Source organism: Pristiophorus japonicus, chromosome 8, assembly GCF_044704955.1.
Source record: "Pristiophorus japonicus isolate sPriJap1 chromosome 8, sPriJap1.hap1, whole genome shotgun sequence".
Lineage (NCBI taxonomy): Eukaryota > Metazoa > Chordata > Chondrichthyes > Pristiophoridae > Pristiophorus > Pristiophorus japonicus.
Window position 1 is genome coordinate 118,415,177 of NC_091984.1, and position 23,456 is coordinate 118,438,632.

The 23,456-nt window shown below is 45.4% G+C and overlaps 1 protein-coding gene and 1 long non-coding RNA gene across 4 annotated transcripts in view; one reads left to right on the forward strand and one right to left on the reverse strand.

The window, feature by feature from the left end:
* Window positions 1-23,456, forward strand: part of ddr2a (discoidin domain receptor tyrosine kinase 2a) — a 235,491-nt gene that overhangs the window by 130,029 nt on the left and 82,006 nt on the right. The gene's annotated exons all lie outside the window — the stretch shown is intronic.
* On the reverse strand, window positions 3,973-5,341 carry LOC139268725 (uncharacterized). Its single transcript, XR_011594089.1, has 2 exons — window positions 5,184-5,341; window positions 3,973-4,417 (listed from the first exon to the last, which is right to left on the reverse strand). It is a non-coding gene; the product is annotated as an uncharacterized lncRNA (long non-coding RNA).

Below are 23,456 nucleotides of genomic sequence, written 5' to 3' on the forward strand. Positions count from 1 at the left end.
GTGCGAGTATGTGTGTGGATGTCCTGAGTATGTGCGTGTGAGCAGCTGAGATGCTGACATTCTGTCTGTGTGTGTATGAGTGAGAGTGTGTGTGACAGTGGAGGTCCTGTGGGTGTGTATGTGATTGTGAGCAAATTTGTGTGTGAGTGGAGGTTGTGTGTCAGAGTGACGGTCCTGTGTGCACATGTGGGGGTCATGTGACTGTGTGCACACACATGTACAAGTGGAGGTACTGAAAGTGTGTGTGTGCATGTACAAGTTCTGCCAGTGTGAGTGTGTACATCTACAGGTTCTGTGAGTGTGTGTGTGTGTGTGTGTACAGGTTCTGTCAGAGTAAGTGTGTATGTACAGATTCTGTCAGTGTGAGTGTGTGCATGTACAGGTTGTCAGTCGGAGTGTGTATGTACAGGTTCTGTCAGTGTGAGTGTGTACATGTACAAATTCTGCCAGCGTGTGTGTGTGTGCAGGTTTTGTCAGAGTATGTGTGTACAGGTTCTGTCAGTGTGAGTGTGCATATACAGGTTGTCAGTCGGAGTGTGTGTGTACAGGTTCTGTCAGTGTGTGTGTGTGCAGGTTCTGTCAGTGTGAGTGTGTGCATGTACAAATTCTGCCAGTGTGTGTGCGCTTGTGCAGGTTCTGTCAGAGTAAGTATGTGTGTACAGGTTCTGTCAGTGTGAGTGTGTGCATGTACAGGTTGTCAGTCGGAGTGTGTGTGTACAGGTTCTGTCAGTGTGAGTGTGTGGGTGTGTACAGGTTTTGTCAGTGTGTGGGTGTGTACAGGTTCTGTCAGTGTAAGTGTGTGGGTGTGTACAGGTTCTGTCAATGTGAGTGTGTGGGTGTGTACAGGTTCTGTCAGTGTGAGTGTGTGTGTGTACAGGTTCTGTCAGTGTGAGTGTGTGTGTACAGGTTCTGTCAAAGTGTGTGTGTGTGTGTGTGTGTGTACAGGTTATGTCAGACAAAGTGTGTGTGTGTGTGTGTGCAGGTTCTGTCAAAGTGTGTGTGCATGTACAGGTTCTGTCAATGTAATTGTGTGTGAGATATGTAGATCAATGTCACTTAAATGAGACCCGGGAGTTACAATATCCAAGCCCGAAACTCAGGCCAGTGAGTGCCCTTTACACTTGCTCCGCACACCCAATCCCCTCAAAATCCGCTCCAGGTTAAAATCGACCCCTATGTCTTGCTTAGTCCCACATCACATGATCCATTTTCCCAATGAAGCACCAGGCCCTCCACTAGTTGTTCTTTGTTCCCAGTTTTAAAGACGTAACAGTCGATCGTTAAGATCAGAGGTGGTTTTGCATGCAATTCTTTTTGATTCATATTGTCCGATCTCCACTAACGATGCTCTCTACCTTGCCCGCATAGAGCGTGGTAGATTTATCTTTGGAATGAGAGCTTATTTGACCAGTTTTATCGGCTCAAATCAGTCAGCACATTCTGAGCCTGCAGCCAGTATGTTTCGGTAGGTCTGTGCCAATTCAGCAATCACTGCTCCAACAAATCTGGATCATAAATTATATCGCACAATTTTCACTTTTTTTGCCTTCAAGTTTTTGAAGCTTCCAAGAAAAAGATAAAAATGCTTGTGGTTACAGAGAACTTGAAAGTTTGTTTTCGACTTTTTAAAAGATATATTAAAATGACTGACAATTATTCCCAGGAAGCTTTGCAAAATGTTGAGAAATATTCTTGACTTCTCTATTGCAAATACATGATATTATTTACAGAAAATGATAAAAAAAAATGTGCCTCCTGGAATGTAACTGCTGCACTGTGTTAATACTGAGGTTGAATCCAGCTCAGTCTGCTGTGGTGGAAGTTACCTCCCTGTGGTGTGTCTCTGCTGGAGTAATTTTGACAGCCTCAGCTCGGTTTCAAATTTAAAACGAATTCTGCAATAAATGGCATGAAATTTGCAGCATCACCCAGAGAGGGATGGACAGTATAACTTTTGTAGGAAACAGGAATATCCCACTGGAGTGGTTCTTCTGAGGTTTGGGCCAGAACAGAAAGAGTATTGATCCTGAGAATCGCCCTTGCTGTATCTGCCCTGAGGTTTGCCGCTGATATGAGCTGTAAAAATGTTCCTTTGCCCATCACCAACATCTATATTCGTGTCAAACTTAAAGAGGGCAAAATTCCCCTGTTGTGTGCCTCCCATTAGCGCCCCCCGGAGGTGCTAACATGGCATGAAAGTGTTTTCACCCAAAAGGGTGAGGGGGGAGCCGGGGGGGGGGGGGGCGGGGGGGGGGGGGCGGCAGGCGCATGTGTTAGCGAAATTGTGCATGTGTTAGCAAAAGCGCAAAACCAATAGTGCGCCCGGACCGGTGTGCCTCCGACGATGATGTAATTGCCGCCGCGCAGTGACGCCTTTGCACCCTGCGACGAAAACTGGGCAGCGTCTCATGAGGCTGCTGCGAGCGATGCCAGTGCCAGCCTCGCAGTCATGAATTGGGCAGCACACCGATCACGGGGCGAAATTTAAATGGGAGGTGTGTGCCACTGCATGTAACCATTTTGTTTCCTGCCAACGTATCGGTCGGCATTTTATCTTCCGGTTTTGTGGGGTCCGGGCCGCGATCGTGCAGCCCGACATTCCATTTCGGTGCCAGGCTGCGGCCACAGCACCCTGCAACCCCGGTGGCTGAGTGGAGGCCCATCAAGAGGCCTGCAGAGCTGGCAGCGTCCCTCCCCCTTAACGGAAGCACAGGGTCATTGAAATGTGTCGGCTCTACGCGGAGAGGCGATGTGGCGCTCCAACGTTCACCCGGGTAGCGCTCCCGATCCCGCCCCAAGAGGAAGTGGAGTGCGTGACATTGCGCTCCACTTCCTCTGAGGGGCAATAACCCGAATTTCACTTCCGCGGCGAGACGTCTGTGCCGGGCCCAGAATGTCCAGCCTCGGAAAGGCTACCGCTCCCAACCAGGGTGATCCGCAATTTAGTCTTCAATAGCTGGCCAGTAACTGCTGGAATAAATTTATAAGCAATAACTACAGTTTAAGCATTTTGTAAAAAAAAATCTAAAGTATTTTAATCAAGTATTTGATGCATTTTTCTCTTTTGTTTGACTACCATTTGTTGGACAACAAAAACTAGACTAGTTTTTTTCATGATTTCCATCCAAACCTATTCCAGTTTCAGAGGAACTGATGGAATTTCCAGTTATCATGCCAAGAAAAAAAAAAGGTTGCTATGTGAACTACAGTGTTTTTGGAAAACAACATATTATTTTTCCCCATATGTTGTTCTGGTGATTGGAAGGTCTAACTCTTAACACTATACAACAGCCAAATGGCACTGTGCTTACTTCACTTCAACCTACAGTTCAAATAACTTTCATTCATTATTCCAAGCCGAGGAGTGCTGGATTATGTTTTGTCCAGTCAAAAATATCTAGAGAGGTTTGAATTGGTGTAGAAACAGCAGCGAAAAGAATCTGTCAAGTAATTTATAGGATTTGAGGAACCATTCCATAGGAAGAAGATTAAACAAATGTCACATTTATTCTATAAAAGCAAAAATCGCTGGAAATACTCAGCAGGTCAGGCAGCATCTGTGGAAAGAGAAACAAAGACTTCAGGTCAATGACCCTTCGTCAGAATGGGAAGGTGTTCGAGATAAAAAGCCGTTCATCTCTAACATCTTCCTGTTCTGACGAAGGGTCATCGACCTGAAATGTTAACTCTGTTTCTCTCTCCACAGATTTTAATTCAGATTTCCAGCATTCACAGTATTTGACTTTCGTCCAATTTATTGACCCAGATTTATCTTAAGTTTATGACACATGGGGAAAACAATTTGAGGCAAAGCACGAAGCAAAATGCAGTTCTTGTAACTCTTCTCATAACAAAGGTCTTCTTCTAAAGAAGTAATGACATATTATTTGGCATGTGATCAACAAATAAACCATCTGGCACAGCCATCTCCAGAATAGCAAGACCGAATGACCCCCAGTTTATATCGTCAGCAATAGTGAAAGATAATGTTTATTTTAAAACAAAAAATAAATACAGCTGTTAAATAAACAAGATGATGCTCAGTAAAATATCAGGCTTAATAAAACAGTTCACTGGTGGCAGCTGTACCCAAAGGGTTGGTGCTACAGGGACTATTTTCCGCACTTTCTGCATCAGTACAGACGTGTGTTAAAGCAACAGTAGAACTCTTGTGGAAGCAAGTCATCCTCGTTCAAGGGACCGCCTCTGATGATGATGACGACAAGAGCTAAATGGCCAAAAATGCCAATTATCTGATGGTGGTTGACTTCTCATTTACTTGTCTATCTTTAGATAGTTCGAGATGCAGTGCACAGGTTAGACTGTTGACCTTTAACCTTCAGCAGCAGTGCTCAAAGCCTTCACAGGTGAGGTTCAGGGATTTCTCTGTCTTTCTGTTTTTGTCTTTTACAAGGGTCTGGAATCATAGTAAAATGCATTTTGGACAGTATAAACGCAATTACTGGTGTTCACAAGTGGACAAAGTAAAGCACTGATTGACATTCACAATTATGGTTGGTATGCGAGGTGGAATTCTCACATCCTCTGGTGCAGGGCTCAGGTGTTGTGCTGAGGTGGGGGTTTGAAGTATTATTGTTAAGAATGGTCAGCTGATTGTATGTCAAACATACTGTGTCAGTGAAGAAGAGCAGAAGTCAGTGCCCTAAATATAGAAATGGCATGCTAGTTGCAATAGTGAGGAAAAGCTTCAATATGTTCCAGAAGGTGTAGATTCCTTAGATTCCGATCATAGATTAGAGGCAAATTATTCTTCGACTACCTGTGGTAAGGAAAGTGCAGCAGAAGGAACATCTTAATGGTGACACTCAGTTCACCAATTCAGACAAATTGGGCCGGATGTTAGGCTTTTCTGTTTTCAGGGTGAAAACAAAGGCGGGTGGGAAAGTTACTGGCCGGGAGTAGGTTGCGCTCTTGTAAGGAATTTTTGCCATCTGGGCCCTGTGCCAGGATACGCAGCGAGAAGGTACAACTTTTGAGGGGCAAAAATGGGAAACCCGCGAACTAAAGTGCCGGGCCATGTGCTCCGAGAGAGGCCTTGTTTGGGGGGGGGGGGGGGGGGGAAAGATCTTGAAAAAAACACAAAAACATTCTCAAAACATTGCCCACACCACCACAACACAAATCGCTAAAAAAAAATTAAAAGGACAAACACTCGCACTTACCTTTACATCACTTTACCTTCATCACTGACATGGCTGAACCGCTCTGGTTTCCCAGCCGGTCATCACGAGGCACGATTCCAGGCGAACGGATCGGGTTCGAGTCAAAACTCGGACGGTGTTGCACTCCCGGCACAGCTCTTCCCGGCGGTGCCGCTAAACTCCGCCGTAAAACCCGACCTGAAGCTCGCGACCGGATGCAGGAGACCTCGCCACCCCATTTCACACCGCTCCGGGGCGAAAGGAATGGAAAATCCAATCCCTTATGTTTTTTGCAGTGATCATATCAATGAACACTTAGGCATATATCTGAACATACAAAAAGAGAAGGAAGGAACTCTTTCATTGGGCACCCATTAGATGGTGCAAACTTGTATTCCATCCTTGGCAGGTAATACTGAGCCCTGGGGGTGCCAAAATATTTCTGTGACCTGTTTCAGAAATAAACTTGAGGAAATTCTTCCTGATTTCATAAAGTGGTCAAGCAAGCCCCGGAAGACCACAGTTATCCATGAAGTAATGATAGTTGAATCCAACTAACCCAAGCACCACAATACATCCCATGTCCACCTGCCTCAGGAACTTTTAAAATATTTAAAATATTTAATTAAAAGTGTCAGATGTGGTTCAGTGGATAGCATACTCGCCTTTGAGTCAGAAGATTGTGGGTTCAAGTTCCACTCCAGGAACTTGAGCACATAAATCTAGGCTGACACTCTGAGGGAGTGCTGCACTGTCAGAGGTGCTGTCTTTCATATGTAATGTTAAACCGAGGCCCCTTCTGCTCTATCAGGTGGACGTAAAAGATCCCGTGGCACTATTCAGAAGAAGAGCAGGGGAGTTACCCCCGGTGTCCTGGCCAATATTTACCCCTCAATCAACATAACAAAAAGAAAATCTGGTCATTATCACATTTGTGTGCAAATTGGCTGCTGCATTTCCCACATTACATCAGTGACTACACTCCAAAGTACTTCATTCGCTGTAAAGCACTTTGAGACATCCAATGGTCGTGAAAGGCGCTATATAAATGAAAGTCTTTCTTTTATTTTAAGTGGAGAATGCAACATTGATTTTCTGTTTTCTGTTATGCTAAAAAATGTTCAGCTGGAGTGATGACTCAGATTTGTATTTAGTTTGTTTTTGTCATGCTTTCTATGTCATTCCCTGGAACTCTGTTCCATTTTACTCTGAAGTAGTCCTAACTGTCACATGCTGTCCCAGAATTGTTTGGCATCAAACAATTGGAATAATTCTTACTTGCCTATTTACACTCCAGTGCATTATCTTGGAATCAGTACCTATTCACAGAAAGTATAAGGGTCAAATGTATAAGATATTAATTCTTGCAATAATTGATGTCAATACATGCCACTAGGCCATCAATAAAGATCTGTAAGAAATTGGCCGCATTGCTGGACTATTCGAGCATATCAATGAATGAGGTGAGGTCTCAGTGTGAAACTCTTCTGGATCTACTGCACCTGGTATTCCCAGGCAGTCTCCCATCCAAGTACTAACCAGGCCTAACTCTGCTTAGCTTCCAAGATCAGGCACTTTCAGACTAGTATGCATAAAACTCTTTTTAGAGTTCATCTGCAAAACAAAAAACATTAAACGGTGCCACCCGACCTGGGTGACACACCAGACATTTACAAGGCCCCTTTTTTTTTCCCCCTTTTTTTGTGTTTTTTTTTGTGTTTTTTTTCTCAGTGTGAAACTCTTTTAGAGTCTACCTGCAAAACATAAACATTAAACGGTGCCACCCGACCTGGGTGACACACCAGACATTTACAAGGCCCTTTTTTCCTTTTTTTGGTTTTTTTTTGTTTTTTGTTTTTTTTTTGTTTTTTTTTTGGGCACTAAAATCACAATTTCTCCGGTGCCCCCTATAAAAGGGAAGGGGACACTAAAAGCACCGGCAATTAAAACAAATTAAACTTTAAAACGTAAAATCAAATTAAAATTTGGTTGCCGGGCGTGATGATGCACTCCAGTCCCTCCGGTGCCCACCTCTCGCGGAAGGCCGCGAGCGTACCGGTGGACACCGCGTGCTCCATCTCCAAGGACACCCTGGACCGGATGTAAGAGCGGAAGAGAGGCAGGCAGTCAGGTTGAACGACCCCCTCGACCGCCCGCTGCCTGGACCGGCTGATGGCACCCTTGGCCGTGCCCAGGAGCAGTCCTACGAGGAGGCCTTCGGACCTACCCGCTCCTCTCCGCACAGGGTGCCCAAAGATCAGGAGAGTGGGACTGAAGTGCAGCCAGAATTTCAGGAGCAGCCCCTTCAAATAATGGAACAGGGGCTGCAACCTTGTGCACTCAATAAAAACATGGAACACGGACTCCTCCAGACCGCAGAAATTGCAGGCGGCCTGGGAGTCCGTGAACCGGCTTAAAAATTTGTTGCACGGCACTGCTCCGTGCACCACCCTCCAGGCCAAGTCCCCGATGAATAGTGGGAGGACCCCTGCGTAGAGTGCCCTCCATCGGGGACCCCCGCCTCCTCCGGACGGCAAGATGGTACGCCATGGCGTGTCCGGACGGCCGGCGAGGATGGCAAAGTTGAGGGTGTGCAGGAGCAGCCCGTACAGGAAACCCCTCCGCGCGGAACTGAAAGGCACGGAGGGGATTTCCCCGAGGCGGCTCAAGTTGTGAGGCGCCGGCCCCCGAGGGAGGTTCCGGGGTTTGGCGCCGATGAGGAATTCCGTCCGGACGGGGGTCAGTTCGGACGGGATCTCCCCACGTGCTTGAGCCTCCTCGATGCACCTAACGGAGTCAGGGCCCAGAGCTGTTTTTAGCGACTCGATGGCATCGGCCGCGTGGCGGACGTTAGCAGAGTTTAGGCGCCGCGCCAGCGTGTCTGGCGCCATCCAGCCCGCTCCTCCGCCATCGAGCAGGTCCCTGACCCTGGTCACCTCACCAGCCACAGCCCTCTCTTCCGACCGCCACATGAAGCCTCGGCCGTGGAGGTACGGATTCCCGAGCAGCGGCTCCTGCAGGACGGCCGCCACTCCAGCCGGCGGAGAGCTGCGCTTGGTGGAGACTTTGTTCCAGACCCTGATGAGTTCCCTGTAAAAGACAGGCAGCTCCCGGAGGGCGGTCCTGGCACCCCCCAAGTTCACAAACAGGAGCTGCGTGTCATAATTGAGGTCGAGCTGCTGGCGGAAGAAATACCTCGCCAGAGCACACCACCTAGGAGGGGGCTCGACGTAAAGGTATCTCTGCAGGGTCTGAAGACGGAAAGTCGCGAGCTGGGCGCTGACGCACACCAACGACTGACCGCCCTCCTCAAGCGGGAGACTCAAGACCGCGGCAGAGACCCAGTGCTTCCTGTTGTTCCAGAAGAAGTCCACCAGCTTCTTCTGTATCTTGGCGACAAACGCAGGGGGAGGGGGCAAAGTGACCAGCCGGTACCACAGCATTGCGGCCACCAGCTGGTTTATGACTAGCGCTCGACCCCTGTAGGACAGCACTCGGAGCAGTCCTGTCCAGCGCCCTAGGCGAGCGGCGACCTTGGCCTCCAGCTCCTGCCAGTTCGCCGGCCAGGCTCCCTCGTCGGGGCTAAGGTAGACTCCCAGATAGAGGAGATGGGTCGTGCTCCAGGCAAAAGGCCTGAGCTCCTCCGGCAGGGAGTCCACCCGCCACTGACCCACCAGGAGTCCGGAACATTTCTCCCAGTTGATCCTGGCGGAGGACGCGGCCGAGTAAATCTCCTGGCACTCACGCATCCTCCGCAGGTCAGTGTGAACACTCAAACAAGTACCTGCAGCTGCTGCACCCTTAAAGGGAAAGACCCTTTAGATTGTGCCGCTTATGGACCCATCTCATTGCTAAATTGTGACCTGCAACATTGTTTGCACAATTCTTGCAACCTGCCTGAAAATGTCATCACCAAACTGGTTTAACCCAACCAAATGGAATATTATCCATGAGAACCATTGTTTTGACAATGTTCATCATCTCCTCCTTGGTACCTTTTCTAAATGTAGGAAAGACATTTAGTCAAATAGAATGGTCTTTCAGAGATGCCATCATTTGGCTAAGACGTTAAACCTTGCAGGTGGACTTACAACTCCCAATTTTCAAAAAAGAGCAGGGGAGTTCTTCCCGGTGTCCTGGCCAATATTTATCCCTCAACCAACATCACCAAAAATAAATGATTTGGTCATCACATCATTGCTGTTTGTGGGAGCTTGCTGCATGACAATTGGCTGCCGTGTTTCTCTACATTACAATAGTGGCTACTGTGACCAGATAATCTGTTTTTACTGATGTTGGTTGAGGGATAAATATTGGCCAGGACATTGGAGATAACTCCCAAGCTCTTTTTCAAATAGTGTCATGGGATCTTTTAAATTCACCTGAGGGAGCAGATGGGGCCTCGGTTTAATGACTCACCCAAAAGACGGCACCTCTGACAGTGAAGCACTCCCTCAGTACTACACTGGAGTGTCAGCCTGGGTGATGTGCTCAAGTCTTTGGAGTGGGACTTGAACCCACAACCTTCTGACTCCAAAGCAAAAATGCTAAGGCTGACATCTTTGTTGAACTTTTGTAAGACATTAGGTCACAGTTGCAGTTTTGGGCACACAATTATAGGAGTGAAATACAGTTATAAAGAAAGATGTGAGGAGTTAGGCGATGAACTGATTGAGGTCTTCAAGATGCTTAAGCGTTATGTTAAGGTAAATAGAGATAAATTGTTTCCAGCGATTGGCGAGGCGGTAACAAGGGGTCACAAAATGTAAAATAATCACAAGAGGAATTGAAGGGGAAGTTATAGTGGTTAGAATGTGGAATTCTCAGTTACAAGCCACCGTTGAAACAAAAACTTTTTTTTAATAAAGGAACTAAATAGTTGCTTGAAAAAAGCAATATTCAGGGATATAGGGAACAATTTGGAGATTAGACTAGATGGTTTGTGCAGAAGAACACTGACATATTTCTGTACTGTAACATTCTGTGATTCTATGATGGACTCTTGTCAGGGTTAGATTTATTTATCTCTTTATTTTGGTTTTGGTTTAACCTGGCTATATTAATTTCACTGCTGATTCATTTTAGTTGGTTATGTCCTTTTTTCGGGTAGTTCCTCATCTCTAATTTCAGTGAAGTCCTTTTACCCAGTTTGATGCATCTATACGAGCTTAGTGCCTATACTACATATTCCATATTTCATCTTTTGGTATTGGTACACTATTTTCATCATTGTTTTCTTTTAGTATCATTGTTGTAGTTATTTAAAAAAAATTCAAAATACACAAGTAAAAAATATATCCTTCTTTTTCCAATGAGAATGTTGTTCAATGGTTTGTCGGCTAGATGGACAAGACTCAAATAAGCAACCCTGCAATTCAAAGGCATGGACATGCTCCCAGCTCAGACTGCCTAGTATGCTGAGTACACCAGGGAGGAAGTGACAAAGTGAAATGGAGCTTAAAGATATCCTGGAGGAATTGATAGATGCTTGTGCCAGTTGAACTCGCAGCCATGCAGGTTTACACCATGTGGCATTTCTAGGAGACTTCAAACAAGATTAGTAGTCATCTGCCCATCTACTAGGTTCATCAGTTCACAGCTGAGCTGCAAAGTCAGGAACAGGGAGTTCAGCTACTATGAGGAAACCTGACAGTTGCCCATGCCTTTTTCCCAGCTGAAGTGATCATCAAACTAATGACCATGAAATAAAACACTGATTATTCATCCAACTTCCAAGGCTATTCTCCAAGTTGGAGGGTCCCATCATAACATACAGGGAGGTAATGGAGCGGGGGGAGGTGGGGTGGGGGATGTTGTGGTAGAACCTTACATAAGACCGCAGACTAATATAGCTAGCATAAAAGCTCTGACCTTTCTTTAAGGGATCCCTCTGTATTGTTGCATTTTTTTATTGCATAATACTCCTGTGAAGCGCCTTGGGATGTTTCACTATGTTAAAGGCGTTATATAAATACAAGTTGTTGCTGTTGTTGTAACTTAAATAGAACGAGATCCAACACCACCCCCAGTGCGCCAGTGCAGCCTTTGGCCGTCTGAGGAAAAGAGTGTTTGAAGACCAGGCCCTCAAATCTGCCACCAAGCTCATGGTCTACAGGGCTGTAGTAATACCCGCCCTCCTGTATGGCTCAGAGACGTGGACCATGTACAGTAGACACCTCAAGTCGCTGGAGAAATACCACCAGCGATGTCTCCGCAAGATCCTACAAATCCCCTGGGAGGACAGTCGCACAAACATTAGCGTCCTCGTCCAGGCCAACATCCCTAGCATTGGAGCACTGACCACACTTGATCAGCTCCGTTGGGCAGGCCACATAGTTCACATGCCAGACACGAGACTCCAAAAGCAAGCGCTCTACTCGGAACTCGTCCACGGCAAACGAGCCAAAGGCGGGCAGAGGAAACGTTACTAAGACACCCTCAAAGCCTCCCTGATAAAGTGCGACATCCCCACTGACACCTGGGAGTCCCTGGCCAAAGACCGCCCAAAGTGGAGGAAGCACATCCGGGAGGGCGTTGAGCTCCTCGAGTATCGTCGCCGAGAGCATGCAGAAATCAAGCACAGGCAGCAGAAGGAGTGTGCGGCAAACCAGGCTCCCTGCCCACCCTTTCCCTCAACGACTATCTGTCCCACCTGTGACAGAGACTGTGTTTTTGTATTGGCCTGTACAGCCACCTAAGAACTCATGCTAAGAGTGGAAGCAAGTCTTCCTTGATCCTGAGGGACTGCCTATGAACTTAAATAGGTTTTGCACAAGCTGAATAAATAGGAAAAAAATCGCAAAGTAGAGAGGACTGCAGCGATATGGGTTTCTGTTACTGTAACATGGGAGACGTTAGTGCTGTACCAACTGTTACAGTGGAAAGAGCTTTCATTATCCAGAATTGTCAGCCCCCCATTACCATTTTAAAACAAATGACTTTTCAGTGACTCGCCTTTATCAAGTGCATTGAATATTTCAAAGGATGAATCTTCCAGCTTGCATATTATGAGATTCTCTGGATTTTCATTTAGTATTTTTCCCTGTATGTGTAAAGAAAACAAAGCATTTGGAACTCAGAAGGCAGTGGAATATTTTGATTTTAGTCACTTCCTCTCTGGGTATTGATTGCATGATCACATGTGATTTGGAGCAGATTGGGATTGAAGCCTTTCCCTGAGCTCCCAGCGAGAGTGAAACCTCTTTTCACAAAAGTTTCAGACCCTGAATAGGAGTAACAAGTAAGAGCACGGCTATGGAGGGATTTTGTTATGCCGGATATTGTCCTGTGACAAACCAAAGAGGAGCTTTGCTCGGTGGAGTAGTGCCAGTGTGACTGGAATATCTTGCTCCATGGGTCTGCTTTTCATTAGCGGCACTGGGCAGATTCAGAATGGTATTTATTGCTTCATTCGTCCTCACACAATCACCACAACAGAAACATTCTGTCTTTGTGCAATAGTGTAAAATGGGTGATCGCGAGTCGGCAGCCTGTTTTACATCTCTCTCATTGAAGTCAACGGAAATAAAAGCCCTTTTGTGTCTGAGCAGACACATTATTTAGATTCTTCTCAATTTAGGTTATTTTTATATATGTTTGCTTTCTCCACAGACATTGGACAGCAAACTCCTTCCCTCGAGAGCTAGATTTGCTGGAGACTGGAGGTCATTCAGTTTAGAAACATAGAAACATAGAAAATAGGTGCAGGAGTAGGCCATTCAGCCCTTCGAGCCAGCACCACCATTCAATATCATGGCTGATCATTCCCTCAGTACCCCTTTCCTGCTTTCTCTCCATACCCCTTGATCCCCTTAACCCCAAGGGCCATATCTAACTCCTTCTTGAATATATCCAATGAACTGGCATCAACAGCCCTCTGCGGCAGGGAATTCCAGAGGTTCTTCCTCATCTCAGTCCTAAATGGCCTACTCCTTATCCTAGGACTATGTCCCCTGGTTCTGGACTTCCCCAACATCGGGAACATTCTTCCCACATCTAACCTGTCCAGTCCCGTCAGGATCTCATACGTTTCTATGAGATCCCCTCTCATCCTTCTAAACTCCAGTGAATAAAGGCCCAGTTGATCTAGTCTCTCCTCATATGACATAAGAACATAAGAACATAAGAATTAGGAACAGGAGTAGGCCATCGAGCCCCTCGAGCCTGCACCGCCATTTAACAAGATCATGGCTGATCTGGCCGTGGACTCAGCTCCACTTACCCGCCCACTCCCCGTAACCCTTAATTCCCTTATTGGTTAAAAATCTATCTATCTGTGACTTGAATACATTCAATGAGCTAGCCTCAACTGCTTCCTTGGGCAGAAAATTCCACAGATTCACAACCCCTGAGAGGGAGAAGAAATTCCCTCTCAACTCGGTTTTAAATTGGCTCCCCCGTATTTTGAGGCTGTGCCCCCTAGTTCTAGTCTCCCCGACCAGTGGAAACAACCTCTCTGTCTCTATCTTGTCTATCCCTTTCATGATTTTAAATGTTTCTATAAGATCACGCCTCATCCTTCTGAACTCCAACGAGTAAAGACCCAGTCTACTCAATCTATCATCATAAGGTAACCCCGTCATCTCCGGAATCAGCCTCGTGAATCGTCTCTGTACCCACTCCAAAGCTAGTATATCCTTCCTTAAGTAAGGTGACCAAAACTGCACACATTACTCCAGGTGCAGCCTCACCAATACCCTATACAGTTGCAGAAGGACCTCCCTGCTTTTGTACTCCATCCCTCTCGCAATGAAGGCCAACATTCCATTCGCCTTCCTGATTACCTGCTGCACCTGCAAACTAACTTTTTGGGATTCATGCACAAGGACCCCAGGTCCCTCTGCACCGCAGCATGTTGCAATTTCTCCCCATTCAAATAATATTCCCTTTTACTGTTTTTTTTCCCAAGATGGATGACCTCACACTTTCCGACATTGTATTCCATCTGCCAAACCTTAGCCCATTCGCTTAACCTATCTAAATCTCTTTGCAGCCTCTCTGTGTCCTCTACACAACCCGCTTTCCCACTAATCTTTGTGTCATCTGCAAATTTTGTTGCACTACACTCTGTCCCCTCTTCCAGGTCATCTATGTATATTGTAAACAGTTGTGGTCCCAGCACCGATCCCTGTGGCACACCACTAACCACCGATTTCCAACCCGAAAAGGACCCATTTATCCCGACTCTCTGCTTTCTGTTCGCCAGCCAATTCTCGATCCATGCTAATACATTTCCTCTGACTCCGCGTACCTTTATCTTCTGCAGTAACCTTTTGTGTGACACCTTATCGAATGCCTTTTGGAAATCTAAATACACCACATCCATCGGTACACCTCTATCCTCAAAGAATTCCAGTAAATTAGTTAAACATGATTTCCCCTTCATGAATCCATGCTGCGTCTGCTTGATTGCACTATTCCTATCTAGATGTCCCGCTATTTCTTCCTTAATGATAGTTTCAACCATTTTCCCCACTACAGATGTTAAACTAACCGGCCTATAGTTACCTGCTTTTTGTCTGCCCCCTTTTTTAAACAGAGGCGTTACATTAGCTGCTTTCCAAACCGTTGGTACCTCCCCAGAGTCTAGAGAATTTTGGTAGATTATAACGAATGCATCTGCTATAACTTCCGCCATCTCTTTTAATACCCTGGGATGCATTTCATCAGGACCAAGGGACTTGTCTACCTTGAGTCCCATTAGTCTGTCCAGCACTACCCCCCTAGTGATAGTGATTGTCTCAAGGTCCTCCCTTCCCACATTCCTGTGACCAGCAATTTTTGGCATGGTTTTTGTGTCTTCCACTGTGAAGACCGAAGCAAAATAATTGTTTAAGGTCTCAGCCATTTCCACATTTCCCATTATTAAATCCCCCTTCTCATCTTCTAAGGGACCAACATTTACTTTAGTCACTCTTTGCCGTTTTATATATCGGTAAAAGCTTTTACTATCCGTTTTTATGTTTTGCGCAAGTTTACCTTCGTAATCTATCTTTCCTTTCTTTATTGCTTTCTTAGTCATTCTTTGCTGTCGTTTAAAATTTTCCCACTCTTCTATTTTCCCATTAATCTTGGCCACCTTATACGCATTGGTTTTTAATTTGATACTCTCCTTTATTTCCTTGGTTATCCACGGCTGGTTATCCCTTCTCTTACCGCCCTTCTTTTTCACTGGAATATATTTTTGTTGAGCACAATGAAAGAGCTCCTTAAAAGTCCTCCACTGTTCCTCAATTGTGCCACCGTTTAGTCTGTGTTTCCAGTCTACTTTAGCCAACTCTGCCCTCATCCCACTGTAGACCCCTTTGTTTAAGCATAGTACGCTCATTTGAAACACTACTTCCTCATCCTCAATCTGTATTACAAATTCAACCATACTGTGATCACTTATTCCAAGAGGATCTTTTACTAGGAGATCGTTTATTATTCCTGTCTCATTACACAGGACCAGATCTTAGATAGCTTGCAAGTTCTGTAACATACTGTTCTAAGAAACAATCCCGTATGCATTCTATGAATTCCTCCTCAAGGCTACCCCGTGCGATTTGATTTGACCAATCGATATGTCGGTTAAAATCCCCCATGATTACTGCCGTTCCTTTTTCACAGGCCTCCATTATTCCCTTGATTATTGCCCTCCCCACCGTGAAGTTATTATTTGGGGGCCTATAAACTACACCCACCAGTGGCTTTTTCCCCTTACTATCTCTAATCTCCACCCACAATGATTCAACATTTTGTTCATTAGAGCCAATATCGTCTCTCACAACTGCCCTGATATCATCCTTTATTAACAGAGCTACCCCACCTCCTTTCCCTTCTTGTCTATCTTTCCGAATCGTCAGATACCCCTGTATGTTTAATTCCCAGTCTTGGCCACCCTGCAACCACGTTTCTGTAATGGTCACCAAATCATACCCATTTGTAATGATTTGTGTGGTCAACTCATTTAGTTTATTTCGAATGCTGCGTGCGTTTAGGTTGAGTGTTTTAATACTAGTTTTTAAACCATGATTTTTAGTTTTGACCCCTCCTGCAGCCCCTTTATATTCAGTGGCCCTTTTTGTTTTTTGCCTTGGCTTTCTCTGCCCTCCACTTTTACTCATCTCCTTTCTGTCTTTTGCTTTTGTCTCCTTTTTGTTTCCCTCTGTCTCCCTGCATTGGTTCCCATCCCCCTGCCATATTAGTTCAACTCCTCCCCAACAGCACTAGCAAACACTCACCCGAGGACATTGGTTCCGGTCCTGCCCAGGTGCAGACCGTCCGGTTTGTACTGGTCCCACCTCCCCCTGAACAGGTTCCAATTTGAATCCCTCCCTGCTGCACTACCGCTCAAGCCACGTATTCATCTGAGCTATCCTGCGATTCCTACTCTGACTAGCACGTGGCACTGGTAGCAATCCTGAAATTACTACTTTTGAGGTCCTACATTTTAATTTAGCTCCTAGCTCCTTAAATTCGTCTTGTAGGACCTCATCCCTTTTTTAACCTATATCGTTGGTACCAATGTGCACCACGACAACTGGCTGTTCACCCTCCCTTTTCAGTCCAGCCATCCCTGGAATCAGTCTGGTGAACCTTCACTGCACTTCCTCAATAGCAAGAACGTCCTTCCTCAGATTAGAGACCAAAACTGTTTGCAATATTCCAGGTGAGGCCTCACTAAGGCCCTGTACAACTGCAGTAAGACCTCCCTGCTCCTATACTCAAATCCCCTAGCTATGAAGGCCAACATACCATTTGCCTTCTTCACCGCCTGGTGTACCTGCATGCCCACTTTCAGTGACTGATGAACCATGACACCCAGGTTTCATTGCACCTTCCCTTTTCCTAATCTGCCGCCATCCAGATAATATTTTGCCTTCGTGTTTTTGCCCCCAAAGTGGATAACCTCACATTTATCCACATTATACTGCATCTGCCATGTATTTGCCCACTCACCTAACCTGTCCAAGTCACCCTGCAGCCTCTTAGCGTCCTCCTCACAGCTCACACCACCACCCAGTTTAGAGTCATCCGCAAACTTGGAGATATTACACTCAATTCCTTCATCTAAATCGTTAACGTGTATTGTAAAGAGCTGGGATCCAAGCACTGAGCCCTGAGGCACTCCACTAGTCACTGCCTGCCATTCTGAAAAGGACCCAGTTATCCCGACTCTCTGCTTCCTGTCTGCCAACCAGTTCTCTATCCACAATAGTACATTACCCCCAATACCATGCGCTTTGATTTTGCACACCGATCTCTTGTGCGGGACCTTGTCAAAAGCCTTTCGAAAGTCCAAATACATCACATCCACTGATTCTCCATTGTCTACTCTGCTAGTTACATCCTCAAAAAATTCCAGAAGATTTGTCAAGCATGATTTCCCTTTCATAAATCCATGCTGACTTGGTCCGATCCTGTCACTGCTTTCCAAATGCGCTGCTATTTCATCCTTAATGATTGATTCCAACATTTTCCCCACTACTGATGTCAGGCTAACCAGTCTACAGTTACGCGTTTTCTCTCTCCCTCCTTTTTTAAAAAGTGGTGTTACATTAGCTACCCTCCAGTCCATAGGAACTGATCCAGAGTCGATAGACTGTTGGAAAATGATCACCAATGCATCCACTATTTCTAGGGCCACTTCCTTAAGTACTCTGGGATGCAGACTATCAGGCCCCGGGGATTTATCGGCCTTCAATCCCATCAATTTTCCTAACACAATTTCCCGCCTAATAAGGATATCCTTCAATTCCTCCTTCTCACTAGACCTACTGTCCCCGAGTACAATTGCAAGGTTATTTGTGTCTTCCTTCATGAAGGCAGAACCGAAGTATTTGTTCAATTGGGCTGCCATTTCTTTGTTCCCCATTATAACTTCACCTGAATCTGACTGCAAGGGACCTACGTTTGTCTTCACTAATCTTTTTATCTTCACATATTTATAGAAGCTTTTGCAGTCAGTTTTTATGTTCCCTGCAAGCTTCCTCTCGTACTCCATTTTCCCCCTCTTAATTAAATCCTTAGTCTTCCTCTGTTGAATTCTAAATTTCTCCCAGTCCTCAGGTTTGTTGCTTTTTCTAGCCAAGTTATATGCCTCTTCCTTGGCTTTAAGACTATCCTTAATTTCCCTTGTTAGCCATGGTTGAGCCACCTTCCCCGTTTTATTTTTACTCCAGACAGGGATGTACAATTACTGAAGTTCATCCATGTGATCTTTAAATGTTTGCCATTGCTTATCCACCATCAACCCTTTAAGTATCCTTTGCCAGTCTATTCTACCCTCATACTGTTGAAGTTCCCTTTCCTTAAGTTCAGGACCCTAGTTTCCGAATTAACTGTGTCACTCTCCATCTTAATAAAGAATTCTACCATATTATGGTCACTCTTCCCCAAGGGGCCTCGCACAACAAGATTGCTAATTAGTCCCTTCTCATTACACATCACCCAGTCTAGGATGGCCAGCCCTCTAGTTGGTTCCTCGACATATTGGTCTAGAAAACCATCCCTAATACACTCCAGGAAATCCTCCTCCACCGCATTGTTAACAGCTTAGTTAGCCCAATCAATATGTAGATTAAAGTCGCCCATGATAACTGCTGTATCTTTATTGCACACATACCCTTATTTCTTGTTTGATGCTGTCCCCAACTTCACTACTACTGTTTGGTGGTCTGTACACAGCCCCCACTAGCGTTTTCTGCCTTTTGGAATTTCGCAGCTCCACCCATACTGATTCCACATCATCCAGGCTAATGTCCCTCCTCACTATTGCATTAATTTTCTCTTTAACCAGCAATGCCACCACGCCTCCTTTTCCTTTCTGTCTATCCTTCCTAAATGCTGAATACCCTTGGATGTTGAGTTCCCAGCCTTAGTCACCCTGGAACCATGTCTCCGTGAAGCCAATTACATCATACCCATTAACTGCTATCTGCGCAGTTAACTCGTCCACCTTATTCCGAATACTCCTTGCATTGAGGCACAGAGCATTCAGGCTTGTCTTTTTAACATACTTTGCCCCTTTAGAATTTTGCTGTAATGTGGCCCTTTTTGTATTTTCCCTTGGGTTTCTCCGCCCTCCACACTTATTATTCTCCTTTCTATCTTTTGCTTCTGACTCTATTTTATTTCCCTCTGTCTCCCTGCATAGGTTCCCATCCCCCTGCCATATTAGTTTAACTCCTCCCCAACAGCACTAGCAAACACTCCCCCTAGGACATTGGTTCCGGTCCTGCCCAGATGCAGACCGTCCGGTTTGTACTGGTCCCACCTCCCCCAGAACCGGTTCCAATGCCCCAGGAATTTGTATCCCTCCCTTCTGCACCACTGCTCAAGCCATGTATTCATCTGAGCTATACTGCGATTCCTACTCTGACTAGCACGTGGCACTGGTAGCAATCCTGAGATTACTACTTTTGAGGTCCTACTTTTTAATTTAACTCCTCGCTCCCTAAATTCATCTCGTAGGACTTCATCCCGTTTTTTACCTATATCGTTGGTACCTATATGCACCACGACAACTGGCTGTTCGCCCTCCCTTTTCAGAATGTCCTGCACCCGCTCCGAGACATCCTTGACCTTTGCACCAGAGAGGCAGCATACCATCCTGGAGTCTCGGTTGTGGCCACAGACACGCCTATCTATTCCCCTTACAATTGAATCCCCTATCACTATCGCTCTCCCACTCTTTTTCCTGTCCTCCTGGGCAGCAAAGCCAGCCACGGTGCCATGAACTTTGCTGCTGCTGCTCTCCCCTGAGGAGTCAACCCCCTCAACAGTATTCAAAGCGGTGTATCTGTTTTGCAGGGGGATGACCGCAAGGGATCCCTGCACTACCTTCCTTGCACTACTCTTCCTGTTGGTCTTCCATTCCCTATCTGGCTGTGGACCCTTTACCTGCGGTAAGACCAACTCACTAAATGTGCTATTCACATCATTCTCAGCATTATGCATGCTCCAGAGTGAATCCACCCGCAGCTCCAGATCCGCAACATGGTCCGTCAGGAGCTGGAGGCGGATACACTTCCCGCACACGTAGTTGTCAGGGACACCGGAAGCATCCCTGAGTTCCCACATGGTACAGGAGGAGCATAACACGTGTCCGAGCTGTCCTGCCATGACTTAACCCTTAGATAAACTTAAATTGGCAACAACAATGCTAAAGGTTGCTTACTGATAAAGAAAAGAAAGAAGAAAAGCTACTTACCAATCACCAGCCAATCACTTACCCCCTTGGCTGTGACGTCACCTTTCAATTTCGTTCTACTTTTTTTTTGCCTTCTCTCCCTACTGCAGCTATACCAGCTGGGCCTTTTTATAGGCCTCCCCACGCTGCCTCTCGCCGACTCACGAACTCCCGCTGTCTCTCACCGACTCACCAACGCTGCTGTCTATAATAAAAGCATCAGGCCTATGGTCTACTATATTGCAGTACATAAATTAAAATTATGTTTGTTTGAGAGAAGTAGCCTTGAATCAAGCTCTTGTCTAATGTAATACCACTTTTTAAAAAGGGAGGGAAGAGAGAAAGCAACTAATTATAAACCGGTTAGCCTGACATCAGTGGTGGGGAAAATGTTGGAATCAATTATTAAGGATGAAATAGCAGCGCATTTGGAAAGCAGTGACAGGATTGGTCCAAGTCAGCATGGATTTATGAAAGGGAAATTATGCTTGACAAATCTTCTGGAATTTTTTGAGGATGTAGCTAGTAGAGTGAACAAGGGAGAACCAGTGGATGTGGTGTATTTGGACTTTCAAAAGGCTTTTGACAAGGTCCCACACAAGAGATTGGTGTGCAAAATCAAAGCATATGGTATTGGGGATAATACACTGACATGGATAGAGAACTGGTTGGCAGACAGGAAGCAGAGAGTCAGGATAAACGGGTCCTTTTCAGAATGGCAGGCAGTGACTAGTGGAGTTCCGCAGGGCTCAGTGCTGGGACCCGAGCTCTTTACAATATACATGAATGATTTGGATGAAGGAATTGAGTGTAATATCTCCAAGTTTGCAGATGACACTAAACTAGGTGGCGGTGTGAGTTGTGAGGAGGACGCAAAGAGGCTGCAGGGTGACTTGGACAGGTTAGATGAGTGGGCAAATGCATGCCAGATGAAGTATAATGTGGATAAATGTGAGATTATCCACTTTGGGGGCAAAAACACGAAGACAGAATATTATCTGAATGGTGGCAGATTAGGAAAAGGGGAGATGCAACGAGACCTGGGTGTCATGGTTCATCAGTCATTGAAAGTGGGCATACAGGTACAGCAGGCGATGAAGAAGGCAAATGGTATGTTGGCCTTCATAGCTAGGGGATTTGAGTATAGGAGCAGGGAGGTCTTACTGCAGTTGTACAGGGCCTTGGTGAGGCCTCACCTGGAATATTGTGTTCAGTTTTGGTCTCCTAATCTGAGAAAGGACATTCTTGCTATTGAGGGAGTGCAGCGAAAGTTCACCAGACTGATTCCCGGGATGGCTGGACTGACATATGAGGAGAGACTGGATCAACTGGGCCTTTATACATTGGAGTTCAGAAGGATGAGAGGGGATCTCTTAGAAACATATAAGATTCTGACAGGACGGGACAGGTTAGATGCGGGTAGATTGTTCCCGATGTTGGGGAAGTCCAGAACCAGGGGACACAGTCTTAGGATAAGGAGTACGCCATTTAGGACTGAGATGAGAAGAAACTTCTTCACTCAGAGAGTTGTTAACCTGTGGAATTCCTTGCCGCAGAGAGTTGTTGATGCCAGTTCATTGGATATATTCAAGAGGGAGTTAGATATGGCCCTTACGGCTAAAGAGATCAAGGGGTATGGAGAGAAAGCAGGAAAGGGGTACTGAGGGAATGATCAGCCATGATCTTATTGAATGGTGGTGCAGGCGCGAAGGGCCAAATGGCCTACTCCTGCACCTATTTTCTATGTCTCTATGTCTATGTTTCTTGAGTATGTAGTGCAACTTAGCTATGTACAAAACAAGCTTAGTGTTTGAATCCAGACCATTGCTATATAAAAAAAGAAAGACTTGCATTTATATAGTGCCTTTCACTTCTACCGAACGTCTCAAAGCGCTTTATAGCCAATGAAGTACATTTGGAATGTAGTCACTGTTGTAATGTATATCTCAGAAGTATTTGGTTCAGTAGGTTGATCTTGCAGTTCTGGTGATAGCAACTGATGGTTAAGAGCAGGCACTATTAATAACAGCGAGGCCTTATATTTTGTGTTTAGGATACATACAGTCAAATTATAGTATTGTCAGCAAAGCAGTTCTGTTAGCCAGACCTCCTCTTATTGATTTCCTCTGGGTGGATGGGGCGGGTCAGGGCAGCTGGGGGAGTTACAATTACCCCCCAACAATAACATCAGAACAACAAAAATGGTATTCAGCTAATGAAACTTTTTAATAATTTATTAAGAACTGCAAACCCCATGTAGGGTAACTTCCACAGTGACAGTGTGTAGCATGTTTGTACACCTTTCACAGCTATTGCACAGATCAGCTGCAAACATATCACACTGTCAATAATGTTTCGAAGTTTATGATCTGTAATTGAAAATAGAACTGAGAGTATCTGAAGCAAGGTCAAAGTTTTGTCTGAAAGTTACTGCAGAAACATTTATCAGTTTGTTTATAAATTATAAAAATGACTAAATGCAACAACACAGTCAACTTTTACCACAAAATATAGGACGTTACTAATATGTTAACGAGTCAGATATTGCTGTTTACAAGAAATGTTTCTACAGCTATTAAATATTTTATGATTTTAAAAGTTAACTTGCGAAAGATTTGATTTTTCCGTATTTTGTAATGTGCAGGGATGGGAAGTCACAGAAGTTCAAGAAAATGAAACTGTATTCCATTGTGATGTAATCCTGCTCTGACCATAATTCTACCACAATAAACTATCCATGAGAAGCAAAGCAATGTAACCTATCTGACTAGCTGTCAGCTGTGGCTCAGTGCGTAGCCTCTGAGTCAGAAACATAGAAACACAGAAACATAGAAAATAGGTGCAGGAGTAGGCCATTCGGCCCTTCGAGCCTGCACCACCATTCAATAACATCATGGCTGATCATTCCCTCAGTACCCCTTTTCTGCTTTCTCTCCATACCCCTTGATCCCTTTAGCCGTAAGGCCCATATCTAACTCCCTCTTGAATATATCCAATGAACTGGCATCAACAACTCTCTGCGGCAAGGAATTCCACAGGTTAACAACTCTCTGAGTGAAGAAGTTTCTTCTCATCTCAGTCCTAAATGGCCTTCTCCAACATCGGGAACATTCTTCCCGCAT